This window comes from Bombyx mori, chromosome 4 (assembly GCF_030269925.1).
Source record: "Bombyx mori chromosome 4, ASM3026992v2".
Taxonomy (NCBI): domain Eukaryota; kingdom Metazoa; phylum Arthropoda; class Insecta; order Lepidoptera; family Bombycidae; genus Bombyx; species Bombyx mori.
Genome location: NC_085110.1, coordinates 15,671,661 through 15,688,248, shown reverse-complemented (window position 1 = coordinate 15,688,248; position 16,588 = coordinate 15,671,661). Strand labels below are relative to the sequence as shown.

Sequence of the window (16,588 nt, the reverse complement as noted above, 5' to 3'; positions counted from 1 at the left end):
TTTGCAGGTTGAATGCATATGACGTTTCGGTTCTAATTTCACGATAGCATCGTTCGATCCGACCCACTTTTCATTACTATTCCCGCTTCGGATGTTTTGCAGATGCATTCTTCTATTTACGTTATTTGTATACATTGTTATGTATTATATATTTTGTTGGTATTTTTATCTTTTCGAATTTCGGAAATAATAAAAAATTGTGTAATTTTTTATTATAGGTAAAATGCTAATCATAGAACTAAAAACGAATGAAGAAAATGAGATACCAAAAGAAGAATTAAAAAAGTCCATTCCTATGGCATGTTGCAATGGATAGACTGTTGGAGATATAACCCAAGGAGGATTAAAGTCCGACAGGCGGCCGATCGTAGAACTCATGCCAAATCCCTATACAGCATAATAACAGGACATGCTGGTTTTACTGGTGGTAGGACGTCTTGTGAGTCCGCACGGGTAGGTACCACCACTCTGCCTATTTTTGCCGTGAAGCATTAACGCGTTTCGGTTTGAAGGGTGGGGTAGCCGTTGTAACTATACTGAGACACTACAACTCATATTTCAAGATAGGTGGCGGCATTGACGTTGTAGTGTCTATGGGCTCCGGTAACCACTTAACACCAGGTGGGCCGTGAGCTCGTCCACCAACCTAAGCAATAAAAAAACATGCTGTGCCGGTCCCACATAATCCGGAATAAGAACAAGAAGTTTTTGTTGACAAAAAAAAGTATAGTGACGAAGTAGTTTTATGTAAAATTCGATAAAATATAAAATATTTATTGTGTACGAGTAAGAGTATTATTGGGGTTCTAAAGACATAAAAATAATTGGAATTGGATTACAATTTTGCTTAATCTGTTCGTCTGTGTATGGCAACTACAATTGGGAGTGATTGGTAATTTTCATGCATCGTTATATAAAACTCTATATAAATTCAAAATGACGATATTTAAAAGAGAAAAGCAGCAGTGCCATGCATAGCTAAGCAATGATATAAAAGTACGTAAAAATCTTAATCATTATCTCAATCATCTCAATATTTGAAATTAACTGCTCCTTCTCAAAACAGGAGGACAAGACTTCCTCACGACCAAAAGAGGGCAGAGCGGCACCGCTATTTACTCGCGGGGGCATACAAGCTCATGAAGACTATTGCACTAGTGGTAAGACGTACTAAAAGCTTGCACGGTAGATACCCATCATCTTACCTATCTCATATCTTCTAGTTTGAACGGCGGGATAGTCAAAATACAATCCAATTGTGACTACTGAGTGAAGGTAGGTGGGGGATTCACGCTGTGACGCCTAATGCAACCAATGCAAATTCGAATGTAAAATAAGCATTAGGGCGAATTAATCCGCTCTATGTAAAACAAGGACAATTATTTGAGGTTTAGTACCCCAAACGTTAGTCTTTTGACCCAGCAATAGCTATTTAAACGTAAACAGCCTTAGTGGGACAGCTATGTGACTTTAAATATATTAGAAGAGAATGCGAATTTATGGTTAAAATAAAAAAAAAATTGCAAGAAAAGCTAAAAATTGTGTGATGTAATACAAAGTTTTTGAAAATAAATTCTCGATCGTTTAGTGGCTTAACACAGACCAGATAATAGTTTAGCTATAAATCTTCGGTTAACAAGTTTATATACGTTTCGCGGTAAAGAGATGGAAAGCTTAGATCAATTTTGGAGACTAATGACCGCGTATCGAATTGTTGGCTATCGGTGATATTTGGATAGATATACGAGTATTTTAAATAATATATGTGATAGGTAATCATTATTCCTGTAAGTGAGTGGGTTTTAGGGGGAAAATTGGAATTCATTATTTTACGTCATTTACTGATGCTATTTTAAGACTGTGCGTATATATATAATTAATGGCCTAATGGATACGGAGCACTGTATGGGATATATTATTTTAGACTTGAAATTTTGGTATGGTAAATTATACCCTTTGCAGGCCCTGATTGCTGATGGCCATGAGCACCAGTAGCCACTGGCCAGGTAAACCGCATGCTCATGGCTCATATGACTATTAAGGTGATAATTAAAGTAAATATGTAATTATTAATACTAAAAAAGGTAATTAAGTACCACGTATTCGCGAACCATTCACAAGATGAAAAAATAAAATTGTGTGATGAAAATTAAACCACCAAAATATAGGGTGGTCGACATTAGGGTAATTGGCCAGGTGATTTGAAAGACCAAAATGGAAAATACATGTACAAGATCCTACAATTCAGAGTTGAAATTTTTATCACAAATACAGGTTTTCCCAGGGTTTTTGCTTTTAACGTGTTTTATTTTTTGGGTATTTTTCCCGGAATTACCATAATGACTACTGCCATGAGGATTGCAGATGTATCGTTTTACTGCATCGTAATCTACGCTTGCTTGTCGACACCCGAACTAGTTCCAAATTTATAGGGAAAAACTTCCCACAGGCGTTTTTTTTTGTCTTTAAAGCGTTGAAGCTTTGAAGATTCCCATTATATTGGATTTTCCAGCTAAACAAACCAACGACTGCGAAAACGTCCAGTGTGAACTGTGTCAGCTATTTTTATTGGTGTTATCTGTAATATTGCACACTCCAACTGTCACTGCTGAATAGCGATATAAAAATGTAACGATTCAAAACGTAGACGCATCGTCCGACCTACATATCGGAGCCGGTTCTATTTCGGAAAAGAACACACATCTGCTGCATTATTTTTTGGCCAATCGCTGTGACCCGGATTCGGTCGGCTGGCCGACTTCGTCCTTTGTCTATGAATCCGTCTGGTACGGTATGCAGGGGCCTCAAATTGAACTGTTAGAATTGTTCTAAATACAAATTTAGAGCAGCGGTAGTCGTTGCTCTGCAAATTTTAAAACGTCAAAAGGTATAGCCGCATTCAAAACAAAGGCTATTTTTAATAAATGTCTAAGAACAAAATGTAACGAATCGGTTTTCAAACAGTTTAAAAACCCAATAATCTACGTTTAAATCAGTTTGAAGTCTGAAGAAGTCAATCGATTTAAAGAAGCGAAGTGTTTCTGTTATAACAATAACCGAGTACTAAAATACTCCGATTACTTTATCACATTAGTCTATGAAGGGCTTTTGGCCTTCCGCGCCACGGTGTGTAATGGAGATTCAGGGCCGAATGACGAAGGTCATTCAAGTAATTTATCTCTTAACTCGGGTTTCTCATTAATAAGACGTATTTCCTTGTTCTTTTGATTTTCAGCTTCGTCCTGATTTTGGTGATCCACTAAATTATGAAAGAGCTTGAAATTAATAAGCGTTTCAAAATTTCCTTAGTATCCTTACTAGTCAAAAACTGATTTATTTATTTTATTTTTATTGCTTAGATGTGTGAACGAGCTCACAGCCCACCTGGTGTTAAATGGTTACTGGAGCCCATAGAAATCTACAGCGTTAATGCGCCACACACCTTGAGATATAAGTTCTAAGGTCTCAAGTATAGTTACAACTGCTGCCCCACCCTTCAAACCGAAACGCATTACTGCTTCACGGCAGAAATAGGCAGGGTGGTGGTACCTACCCGCGTGGACTCACAAGAGGTCTTACCACCAGTAAAAAACTGTTTACTGTTTATGGCACAAATGGGTGGACAAGCTTACTAACCGTCTGATTTTAAGCGGTTATTGGAGTTTATAGACATCACAAATGGTTTCGTATTGCATGAAGGCTACTGCACCTTTCTAAGCAGCTAGAGCTAAGCTAAATCTAAATCGCTAAACTAAATACGTATAGTTACGGCAGAAATAGGCGGGGCGGTGGTACCTACCCGTGCGGACTCACAAGAGGTCCTACCACCAGTAATTACGCAAATTATAATTTTGCGGGTTTAATTTTTATTACATGATGTTATTCCTTCACCGTTGGCAGTCAATCGTGAACATTTGTTAAGTACGTATTTCATTAGAAAATTGGTACCCGCCTGCGTGATTCGAACACTGGTGCATCGCTAGATACGAATGCACCGGACGTCTTATCCTTTAGGCCACGCCGACTTCAAAATTATGAAATTCAAACGAGAATTTTCTTAATCGCCATAACTTGATTACCGAGTGGCCTCCATAAGTTTTCCGTCATTTCTTCATAATTTCCGCCGAAATTTTCGTCTAGACACCCTTTGTAAATTATTCCTCGAATCAGTAATTATGTATGCTTCAGCAATATACCCGGAATCGCCAGAAGCGCGGCAGACAAGAAGCAACATGTTGTGGTGTTTAATTTGTTTGGCTTTCATTTGTCACGAGTATAGTCGGGAGTAATAAGAAGAATTGTTGATTGTAATTTGAGCAACAATATACTGTATCGACGACCCAACAAGCAGGTAGGCAACAGGCGGTAGGCAGCGCCTTGGCTCTGCCCCTAGCATTACTGAAGTCCATGGGCGACGGTAATCACTCACCATCAGGTGGGCCGTATGCTCGTCTGCCTACAAGGGCAATAAAAAAAGGTGGATAATTGATTGGAGCAAACATCGACGGGAAATTTCTGAAACCGTTACGCAATGCATTTTTTAGGGTCGGCCGGGGTAGTCAGCGTTTTTCAGAAATTACGGCGGGTCGGGCGGTGGAACGGTGTGGGATATGACGTTCGATTTAAAGGGTAGGGTAAGTGGGGTGGCAGCGGCGGCTGCAGGGCGGCTGTTGACGGGCGCGCGGCGCATGCGCGCTACAGGACGCCGCCGCCCGATTTCCGTGCCGATGACAGTTCGCCGGGACTTACTTCCTCGATACCGCGCGTCCGCGGCTCCGCTGCACTCGCCGAGCCGTACAGCCAGCCGCGTCTCCGCTATCTATGGCACATTGACAACGCTCGCTCCGCACGTGAGTACTCACTAAAGACTTACGCACTTATGCGGATCCAATTAGCGCTAGCACGTTTCCGATATTCAGGTCATTTCGTTCGGCGGCACAAAGGTTTCGGTGGTTATGTGTAAGAAAATAAGACTGCAATGAATATACTGCGTATGCTCGCGGAACCTGTTTCGAAAATATTCGGCGATTTCCGGTCCAGCTGACACGGGATCGGCATCTACGTAGCGTCGTGAGGAGTTTCGCATTTTGTAATCTTTGATTATACACAAAATTTCACAGTATCATATTATGAGGTGGTTGCTGTAACAGATATCCCCTTCATGTTTTATTCTAATATTTACTTAATTAGAAATATTTTTTAATTATAGTTTCGTAACACAATTTCTGTTGCATGTTTTCTGTTGTGTTCTCTCTGTAGTTGTAAGTAAACACAATAATTGTATTAGTAATAAAATGTATCCAAAAACGGAAACTTGATTTTTATTTACATTCATTGCGTAGATTTATTATAAGGAATCATTAATATTTTGTAGTAAATTTTGAGAAATAGCTAATAAATTAGTAGATTACGAATGCTTTTTGTAGAATTTGTAAACTAGGTTGAATTTCACAGCTTTATTTTTCTATTATAAATATAGGTAGATTGGCACAAAGTAGACTGTACATGAAGACATTAGCGATACCGGGGTATACCTCGCAAGTCATTGCACCGTGTAATTGAGAACTTTAAAATTATGAAGTTATAATGTAATTTCTAGAATAACAAAGTATACCAATCATAAACTAAACTTGTGCTAGCATACGGTTACTTCACTAACGCTTTTAATTCCTTAGTCTTAACAGTAGCTACGATGTAGGTCAGTGCAAAAGTATTCTATTACGAAAAATATCGTTCATAAAATATGGTATAGGCAAAATTGATATGTCAATTGGGATTTATTAATATTTTTTTTTTCTATACTTAAATATCTCGGCCATAGTCATGCGTATTATCAAATGCAGAATTTGACATTGAACGCCTGTGTATGTATGTACGCATGCGCAAATATTTAACCAGATGTACCTACCGGCCGAAAACTTAGCACTCCGAAAAAGTAGTTAATTGTCATGAGCGCAGTTGAATTTTTAAAATAATTCTGTTTGGAAAATTCTTATTTTGAATTTAGTATAGCATCGTGAAAAATAAATAATACACAAAAAAAAGAATTCTTATGAATTGAACTTTAGACTATCCAAAAAAAATATTACACGATCATCTAAAGTTCAACGTATTCGAATACAAACGTTCTCATATTTAAATTATATATATGTACTACATACGGTTTCGAAATTTAAATCATTTTTTTTTTTAATTCATGAATTTTAAATTTGTTCGATATGTAAAATTCAATCATCTGGAGTCTGTTGAAATGCAACGTAGTTTTTTTTTTCGTAGGATCAAAACTGGCGCCACTTTGATAATGGCCGGGTTAATAGTTTATGGGCGCCATTAAAATCTTTAATATATTATAATCTAAACTGCAAGATTACTGCTTACGGAAATGAACGTGTTTTTATTTTGGACTTTAACAAATTAATAGCTAGTTTGATGCTTTTGCTAATAACTTGTCATGAACTATTCAAGGATGTTATTTATCGTGTTGATTATAATACCTTGTTTTTAATAACAGTAAACATTAAATACTATCGATAAGATTCAAGTTTCAACTCACGGAATTTACTAATTAGACAAAAAAGAGAGAGAAAATAATTCTCATGTTCAATGTTTAACATACCTTTCAAATTATAGAACAAAAATTCGGTATGCAGCAATCAATTTTCAAGGTGTTTCCGAAAGAGGTTTTAGGGAAAAAAACATCACAACCTACGACGTTTTACTTTGACAGAACTATTAAATGTCACTGCCAAAAAAAAAAAAAACTAAAATAGAAAGAATCGAAATTGAAAATTTACGAAAAAAAAAAGTAGTGGCCTCAAATTTGCATCGGACATTATTTATTAGACAATACTATGGCTACACCGGATTATACATACATTTTGATAACGCATTATCTGAACGATACCGTTTGTTTACGATGAAATACACGTGGACGTAGCCAGAGGTCTATGCCTGAATATATTACCTGGGTAATAAATTAGGCTATGTTTTTTTCAAACATTTATTCGATTCACGACACTAAAATACATTAAAATCGTTTAGATAAATTCAGAACGTTTTTTGAACATTCGAAACGTGGACATTGATATTCGTTTATCGGATCGTTTAGTTTGAATGATCATTCGATTATATGCGACATTAACATAATCATATTTTTTTGGAATAAAAAAAACCTAATTCCTTTCATGAAAAAAAAAACCAACCAACTATATGAGCACTAAAAAGTGTTACTTTTCATCATTACGGCTTTATTAAAGTAATTACCTGAATTTTAAATCGATTCATTATCATAGGTTAGTATGTAGAGAAAAAAAATCGCGTAAGTTTTTCGAAATTTATTTCTACATCTAAATTCAAACTTAAAGTGATCTTTAGATAATTTTTTCTGCTAGTAGAGCGTGTCATTTCACACGGGTACGTACCACCGTGCTGCCTATTTACACCTCAACGGATCTTCGATTCTTTCGCTCTGAATAGTACTTTTTTTTCCTACCTTCTCTGATAGCCTTAAGGCTATATCAGCGTTACCCTAGCGTGTAGGTGAGCTCTCAGGGTTCAAACCAGGAGGCGTTACTAACACTGGCCCTAGCAAGAGCAGTGCTTCGCAGAATCTATCACCGGATCGGTAACGTGTAACGTGACTCACTGAGAAGATCCAGCGAGAGAATAGTACTGTAGTATAGCCGATTTATTAGTTAGGACATCCATCCTATCTTAGTATGGCGATAGCAACTAGTGCAGGATTAGTATACTAGCTAATCGCGGAAAGAATTTGTACATACGTTTTCATTAATTCATAGTTTGAACGAATAAATATCGATTTTTTTTTTAATTTTTTTTTATTGCCTTAAGGCAGACGAGCATAAGGCCCACCTCATGGTGAGTGGTTACCGTCGCTCATGGACGTCAGCAATGCCAGGGGCAGAGCCGAGCCGCTGCCTACCGTGAAATACAAGGATAATAGGTATATTTTTTATCTATTAGACAGCAGACGTTTAACTTCTGACGATAAGCCAACGATTACGTTCAAGACCGTCTTCCGAGACTCAGCTAAGAGTTTTTTTTTTTGTTTTTATGTAATGAATGGGTCAATGAGCTCAGGGTCCATTGGATGATTACCAGAGCTTATTGACAACGCGAAAACCGCCACCCATCACAAGACACAAGGTCGAACTTGTATTGGATAAGGTCTGTCTCATCTTTTATCTTTCAAACCAGAATGTATCATTGTTTAGCGGCAGTAAAAGACAGGTAATATGTACCCGTGTAGACTTACAGCACTCCCTAATATTGATAATCGTAAATGATTTATTCATACATAGGTACGAAAAGTTATTAAACAATGCAGCCATCTAATCAGTGTTTATGCCAAATAATGATAAGATAACAATGCAAGAATTTAGTAGGCCCCATAATAATATATAGAATGTTCTAAATGCTATTGTTACGAAGGAAGATGGTAATGTGAGGAGGTGTATTGAAAAGACTTGGATGGAGAGATGACGTATGATAAGCCTAAATAGAAAGAGAGGACACGCTGTGGTGACGACACGAAATAGGTTAAGAGCAAGAAGAAAATTTTCTAAATACTGTTTTAGCGTAAAGTGGTCACATGGATGGTCACTGGTGGTAGGACGTATTGTGAGTTTGCAGGGGTAGGTAACATCACCCTGCCTATTTCTGCCGTGAAGCAGTAATGCTTTTCGGATTGAAGGGCGTGGCAGCCGTTGTAACTATACTGAGACCTTAGAACTCATATCTCAAGGTGGGTGGCGGCATTTACGTTGTGTTATGGGCTCCGGTAACCACTTAGGACCAGGTCGGCTGTGAACTGGTCCAACCATCTAAGCAATTTAAAAAAAAAATCTTACTGTTTCTCCCACGAGGTACACCTTCTTTCTGGTTTGTGGAATTGTGGTGAAGGAGTGGGATAGCTGATGTTTAATGCAATTGAGATTTCGATCGCACATCTCAAGGTAGTAAGTAGTTTCTTTCGGGCTGCGGCTACCGCGTTGGAACGTTCTAGGACTCGGTTATAAAAAAAAAACAGTTGTGAATTTAATATTTCAACAGTAAAATGCCTTTACACAAAATAAATAAAAACCCTTAAATTTTGTGTGACACTAGTATCCATGGAATACGAAAAAAAAAAAAACATTTTTTTTGTTTGCCGTGTTTTATCGAAAACGTTTTGTTGAAAGTTTTTCATGAAGATTTTTTTTGACAAAAATAACAAAAGAGATTAGTGAAATAAAAAATAAAAATATACAATTCAGCCCGAATTTTTTTTTACATGAATTTAAATCAAAAAAGTTGATAGTTTTTTAAAGATTTTTTTTAACGGTAGTTTAAGTAACAGTTTAAAAGTGTAGGCCATTCATATCACTAGATACGATCTCTTTCTGACAGGGTTAAGACATGTGAAATTAACTAAACAAATTGTATGAATCTTCACATGTGCAGATCCAAGTCTTGGCTGTAGTGGATAACAGCTATTCCGACCTTCAAATTGGACTGTTTCACAGCTGGTATTGAGGTACCAGTACCATGAGGACTCACAATATACCCTTCCACCAGAAATGTCTATAATAAGTGAACACCAAGAACCAGTAAAACTGATTAAAATTACTTTGACAGGATTTCTCCTAAAAATAGGTTCTAAAAATACTTCACTTGGTTGGTCTTTTTAGTCTTTGTGGGCTGATGAGCATAACATAGTATAGCAGACACCGTCGCTCACATTGACATCTGCAATTTCAGGGGCACAGCCACTGCCAACTAAGTCCTTTAAAAACGTTCTGAGAAAGATAATTTCGGTAATAGATATATTCGGTAATAAAAGTCGTCGTGGCCTAAAGGATAAGACGTCCGGTACATTCGTATGTAGCGATGCAATGGTGTTCGAATCCCGCCGGTGGGTGCCAATTTTTATAATGAAATACGTACTTAACAAATGTTCACGATTTACTTCCACGGTGAAGGAATAACATCGTGTAATAAAAATCAAATCCGCAAAATTATAATTTGCGTAATCACTGGTGGTAGGACCTCTTGTGAGTCCGCACGGGTACCACCACCCCGCCTATTTCTGCCGTAAAGCAGTAATGCGTTTCGGTTTGAAGGGTGGGGTAGCCGTTGTAACCATACTTGAGACCTTAGAACTTATATCTCAAGGTGGGTGGCGCATTTACGTCGTAGATGTCTATGGGCTCCAGTAACCACTTAACACCAGGTGGGCTGTGAGCTCGTCCACCCATCTAAGCAATAACAAAAAAAATACCAATATAAAAATAATACATTTTCGTCTAAGGCAACACGCTATATTCTAATGCCGTGACGTTATCAACAAGGCCTTGCCAACGTTGATAAGGAAACCGTATTGAAATATTATTGTTCTTTGCTTAGTGCACATTTCGTATGCCTATTACAAAAATGTTTGGCGGAAGTCTCTTCGAACACGAGGTCGTTCTACGATTATATAACTAGATTTGGACATGAAAATGTCCAGCTAAAACAGATACGCGATCTTTCGTGCGCGCTACCGGTGCGCAGGCTCAATTTAAATCAGCCGATATAATAGTCACTTATCAGTGTGTACGTTTGAATGTGATGTTAGAGTTTCATATTTTATATAGGAGTTGTTTGTAGGTACCTACTCAGTTTTGAGACTAACGAAGTTGTTTAGGGGAAATGATTTCAGGCAAATTCCGTTTTGAAAGCTGATCATTTAATTCAGTATTATAATTGCGCACGTATTAAAGAACAAATTTAAAAAAAAAATTAGCCTACAGATTAAGAATACACTAGGCATGTGAGAATGTATCTGAAACGCCTGAGAACATTTATGTTTCCGGTAAACTTTTTGAATTAATTGAGCTACTCTTTATTGTTGTTATGTATTATTATATAAAGTTACTCTTTATTCTTCCCATATCTATGTTATCTGCAAATGAATATCCTCCCTCCAATGGTATTTTCTGAGCGACATCCTTAAAATGAGTTATAAACTATTTTAAAGTATGCGAATTACCTCAAATCAGCTCAGCAGCTATCCCAAAACAGCTCAGCAGTGGTAAAGGCTAGAATGGTCGTTGCCCACTGAGTTTCTCGCCGGATCTTCTCAGTGGGTCGCGTTTCCGATCCGGTGGTAGATTCTGCGAAGCACTGCTCTTGCTAGGGCTAGGGACAGGGCTAGCAACATCGTCAGGTTAGAGCCTCCTGGGCTCACCTACTCGTTCTGTGAATCTAGCACAATCCGCCGAGATTACTAGAATAGGTAGGAAAACAAAATAAAAAAAGTACAATAATTTTAAGTCAGTAAAATGTATAAATTATGTACAATTATAACAAATCCAACTAAAATGTATTATCGTATGTTTGTTTACAATAATTTATACTAATAATAAAAGTATGAAAGTTTTTATGTTTGTTGTCGACTCAGTAACAATGGTTGATAGTATTTTGTTGAAGATAGTTTATTATCTATAATATTGAAACTAAAAATTTAATTAAAGAAATAGATAATTTAAAAGAGTAAGTTCTAAATGTCAGTTTATTATACAGTCATTAGTAAATTACTTTTAATTGGTTTATAATCATAATGCTATAGTGTACCTTTACTGGTTCTTGAGTTTACATAGCAATGGATCTATGATTTAAATTGATCTTTGATGCACCCGACAGTGATCGAAGCTACTTTTTATACCGCAAAAATAAATCTAAATTAGAAATTGTACACATACCCCCGTGCATTGTTATAAAAGTAAAACAATAACATTAACAGCATTTTATAATGACATGATACAGTCAAGATTGTATCAATTCAGCGCATATATTTACGTTTTAATTCGTAAATGGGATTAGCTTCTTCCGAAGACATTTTTGGCGTACCGAATGAATATACGTAGTAGAAAAATAAATCACCTTATTTTGTGTTCATTATGGAAATTGTTAAATTGAAATCAAAGACTAATTAGCTTGAACATAGAACATTTTACTATTACACTTTATTACTTTATATACTACATTTTATTAATTAGCCTGACTTGAAAATTTTACTGGCCAATTATTCGTTGTTTTTGCACAAAGTACTTCTTAGTGAGGCACTAGAAACTTACACGTGCCGCATTCAATTTAATATTTTGCATAATGTTTTACGTTCAGCATTAGCGGCTGTTTGATGTCACAAACTTGAAACTGGAACGCGTCCAATAAAATACGACTTATCTATTGAAATTACGAAAATCATTGAATTAATCCAAAAGCATTTCGTACATTGACTTTTGGCGCTCAATACAAGTTCATTAGATAATAATATTGAAGTCATTAACCGTAATGAAACAGAAGTATTTGTTAGAACGTGTATTTGCGCATTCAAAAATGTTCTAATGCATTGTTAACGAGTCGCAGGTGAATGTAGCGCGCTGTATATGCGAAGTAGGTGCGTGCCACGGCGTGTGCAGAATCGGCTGCATCACGAGGGCCCGCGAGGGGCACCACCGCTCTAGCCGTCTTTTTTCATTTTCCGTGCGTCTTTTTTTGGCATCGCGCGTTAACCTTGGCTGTTATTTTTTTTTTTTTTTCATAGCGAAACACAGTGCACGTACGCGCACAAGTTTTGGATAGTCGTAGAGCGTCCCCCACTCGACGCGTCCGAATTTTCTGCATTCGGACGGCGCGAAGAGTTTTCGGCGGTCGCATTCGCGAGCGAGGCTCCCCGCGGCTAGGAGCGAACGCGTACGGCCCTACACACACGCGCGTCGCGAGCGCTGCAACATGCGGAAGTAATCACACCGACCCTAACTAACTAAGCCTGTGTGCCTCGAGTGTTGTGAGCTGATTGACGGACACCAAGTGATACAAACTATGATAGTTGTGAACGGCTCATTAGAGCTCTGATGGTTTAAATATATAACGATACGAGGACTGTGGAATTAGCGAAATGGAATCGAGGAAAGTATTGTTGCTCTATTTATTTATTTTATTCAAAAAAATATTAGGTGATTGAATTATACGAAAAAATATATAATTGCGCAACTTAAAATTTCCGACCTTGATTTTGGTATGGAAAGAAATAGCTCCAATCGAAGGTTTTCGCTGCGATTCGACCAGGAAACGTTCTGAACGCTTTAGAAAACATATGCGTCGTAAGTTTTTCCATTTGACTATCAATCTTTTCGATTTTTTCTAAACGCTATCGATTAACCTAGGTATCGATAAATAGTTGACAGCCCCGCGACTTACACACGATAGCCTTAACAGGGCGTACGCCAGTTTGCACCTTAAAACGTTGTTGCATTAAGACGTATTTGCGCAGTTCCGCATCGCCCCCGAAGTTTTGCATACACGTGCTGTCGTTCTGGGGCTATTGAACTTGATAATGAGACAACCGTATCTCCAGTTTTTTTTTCGATTCGAAAAATATTGCATCAGTAATTCTTTCTGCGCGTTCTCCGCAACCGGTTCCTGGCTGCGCTCGTTTCACGAAACCTGATCATGATTAATGCGAAGCGATCGCTAATAGCGAACCTCTATGGCGGTAGCATAGAGACAAACTGTCAAAAATTCTAGTTTTCCGCGAGATACGCGTATGGCTACAGCGCGCGAGTTGATTACGAGTACAAGATACGGCCCCCGGAACCGCTCAGCGAGACGTGAACTGGTCGCGTAACGCATTAAACATTTGCATAGAAACTGTCAATGTGGCCCCGCGCGTCCATGGACAAGCGATTAGCACCTAGACACGAACCGCGGTCATCGGTAACCGCTCGCCGCGGCCGCGACCGCGCTTCTGTGCCTCCGAGACGCTCGCGGTCCGTCAATCAAACGCATTTATAATCGACCTTAAATTTATACAGATACCGCTCTTTACGCATTGACGAATCACATGCGTTACTCAACACGCCGATTTGAATTTCGAATTGTTTAATTCTTTGTGCATTCAAATTTGATTTTTTTTTTATTTTTCATATGGGGCTTAGTGTTGTGGTATTCATACAATCCGATGACTCAGTTCTCACGGCAAACGATTCTGCGTACACACGCATTATCTTTCATCTAGATTATAATTGCCGGTACCGATGTTTGGATCGATCGTTTTTATTAGTTTTGTTTGTAGATGTTATTGCTTTACATAATTTGGTTTTAGTTAAATACCTACTTTAGTGCATCGAAAACAACATGATTCATGTTAAGGTTTTGATAAATTAAATACAAACATGACAACGAACTGGCCTATTTGTCAATAGAATTGAAATAAAGGAATATTAAAAATATCTTGTTACTATTGTGTTATTTTTTTTTCACTTTTAAATATCAATGATTAGGTGTCATTACGACCGACTGAATCTTTCGAGTGAATGAGATATACAAAAACATACGTAGTGAAAATGTAACACCATTAAATTTATATCATAAATATAATATCTAAAATTGCGATAAACAACACAGTATTTCGACCGCATTGGTGATACCGAATTTAAACACATTTTACTGGATATTACTGTTCCATTGATAAAGAGTTTAAAATGGAAAAGGAAAAAAAAATGTGAGACCTTGTACCTTTTAACGTATTTACGCGTTCTACAAATTTTTGAATAACTTGTTTTTTTTTTTTTAATTTGCATTATGTAAAGTTATTAGCATGCTATAGTGCGAAGGTCGTTGCTACGATTGGTCCTACGCTTCCGCTGACGTTACGGCCACAGGCAGCCGACCAATGGAGACGCGCTGCGCCAGCAACATAGATTATACTCTTTTAAAATAAACAGCAGTTAATTTATTTTCAAATTTGGAACTCTAATTGTTTTGTCACATAACGAAGTTGCGCGGAGGCCTAGTTTTTATTAAAAGGTAAGCTAACTACCAATTCTACTATCGCATCGAGTAAATATATTGCCCAAAAGTTATTACGGATTCAATCAAATTCGAATTGAAGTAAAGCTATCAAAACAGAAATAAAATTATGTAGATTACGCTAACGAAAAAAATAAAATATATATATATATTTCTAAGGAATGATTAGAAACAAAGTATGTACATGACACGTATCTCTGCACTTTGTTGATAACCTTATGATTTCAAGCCTACCACATTTCATACAAATTATAGATAAAGAAACACGATTACCTTATAAACAAGGCACAGTGAGTGTTGTATCAAGTAAATTGAGTTAATTTAGAAGGTACTAAGATTTATTTTTTATTTCACAATTAAAAAAATACTCACTTAACCATACTTTTTAATCAAAATCTTTTTATGTTTACCGTTTTTTTTTTAAATACCGTAATCACAGATTTCGTAGCGTTCTTTATTTGAAATTATTAATTCGCATAGTTTTCTTAGTAGTGTGATCTCATATCAAATTTTCGGAAAGGGAATAAACAGCAATAAAATGTTATCATAAGATTGAGGAAAAAAAACATTACTATTTTTCATAATAATAGATAGATATCAAAATAAATTTTCGTCCAGATACTCGTCATACTTGTTTTTGAAACTTTTTTTTTTTTTTTTTTTTTTTTTTTCATTGCAAATAATTGGGCTGTCGTGGATAGCACGCTAAAACATTCATCCACTACCAACCACAATTTCGTCCGAAAATCGAGAAGTACTTACATAAGAACCACGCAAATCTAAACTATTCACATGTTAAATTAATAATTATTCTTATATTTTGATAATAATATTTCTATATTGTGTTAGCATTCAAAAAGGCGCTAAAATGCATTATTCCGTGTTTTCTATTGAAATCGTGTTACGATTTTAATGGTTTTATTATTAGTTATAGACGCCATTTGTAATAACAATTGGTAGTCTGCAAGTAATCTAATTAATAACTTATAAATTTTATTATATCGTGAGGTGAAAGATTATTTGGTTTAAGCGACATTTCGCTTAGTACACGACATATTTTTTGTACCATGTTGGCTCAAGACCAGCCATGGTCAATGCAAAATAAATAAAATGTACTGCTTTTTTTATGAAAGATTTTGTATTACTAACACTTCATATGGAATTTAATTCTGAAAAAAAAAATTATGATTATTATTATTATTATAAAGGTGCGTTTTGTTTGGTATTAGCAACGACAGTTCGATGTTTTTAATTGAACCCCAATTGAGCTTACTCCATTGAAATAGCTGAAAAAGTTTGTTTTTGTTATGATATTTTTTCTTTTTCGAAATTTTAGATTTTTTATTGGCTCACTCACCTGTAAAGTTGAAAATATGTCGCTTAAACCAAATAGCTTTTAAAGTCTCAACGGTTTTCGAGACATATTATTATAATAGTAATTTATTTGAATTGGCTTACACTTATAATTTATTCTGGCGCTTATTATATTTGCATTATTAAAATGACGCTTTGACACGGTTTCGTTAGCGGTCGCCAGAAATACAAAAATAAAATTGATAGCTACATTTTGACGTAAAGTTTTATAAATATTTCTATTATAAGCTAAAATTGCTTTGACGTATGCATTTGTATCTGTGTAAATTGTGTTTTGTAATGTTATACTATTAACAGCTTTGTGTGCTTTGTATATTTATGTATATATCATTTTCCATTGAGGCAACGTCAAAATCGGTTC

The 16,588-nt window shown here is 36.4% G+C and overlaps 2 protein-coding genes across 5 annotated transcripts in view; both read left to right on the top strand.

Annotated features, from left to right (window-relative positions):
- Window positions 1-16,588, top strand: part of LOC134198821 (uncharacterized) — a 301,226-nt gene that overhangs the window by 105,281 nt on the left and 179,357 nt on the right. The gene's annotated exons all lie outside the window — the stretch shown is intronic.
- Window positions 4,665-16,588, top strand: part of LOC105842315 (zinc finger protein chinmo) — a 74,109-nt gene continuing 62,185 nt past the window's right edge. Inside the window, exon 1 of one of the 3 annotated variants that reach the window (XM_038021863.2) lies at window positions 4,665-4,850. The gene's annotated coding sequence lies outside the window, so the exon portion shown is untranslated. Of the gene's footprint in view, window positions 4,851-10,710; window positions 14,851-16,588 lie in introns of those variants that run through there. The other 2 variants (XM_062668371.1, XM_062668372.1) reach the window with 2 other exon arrangements.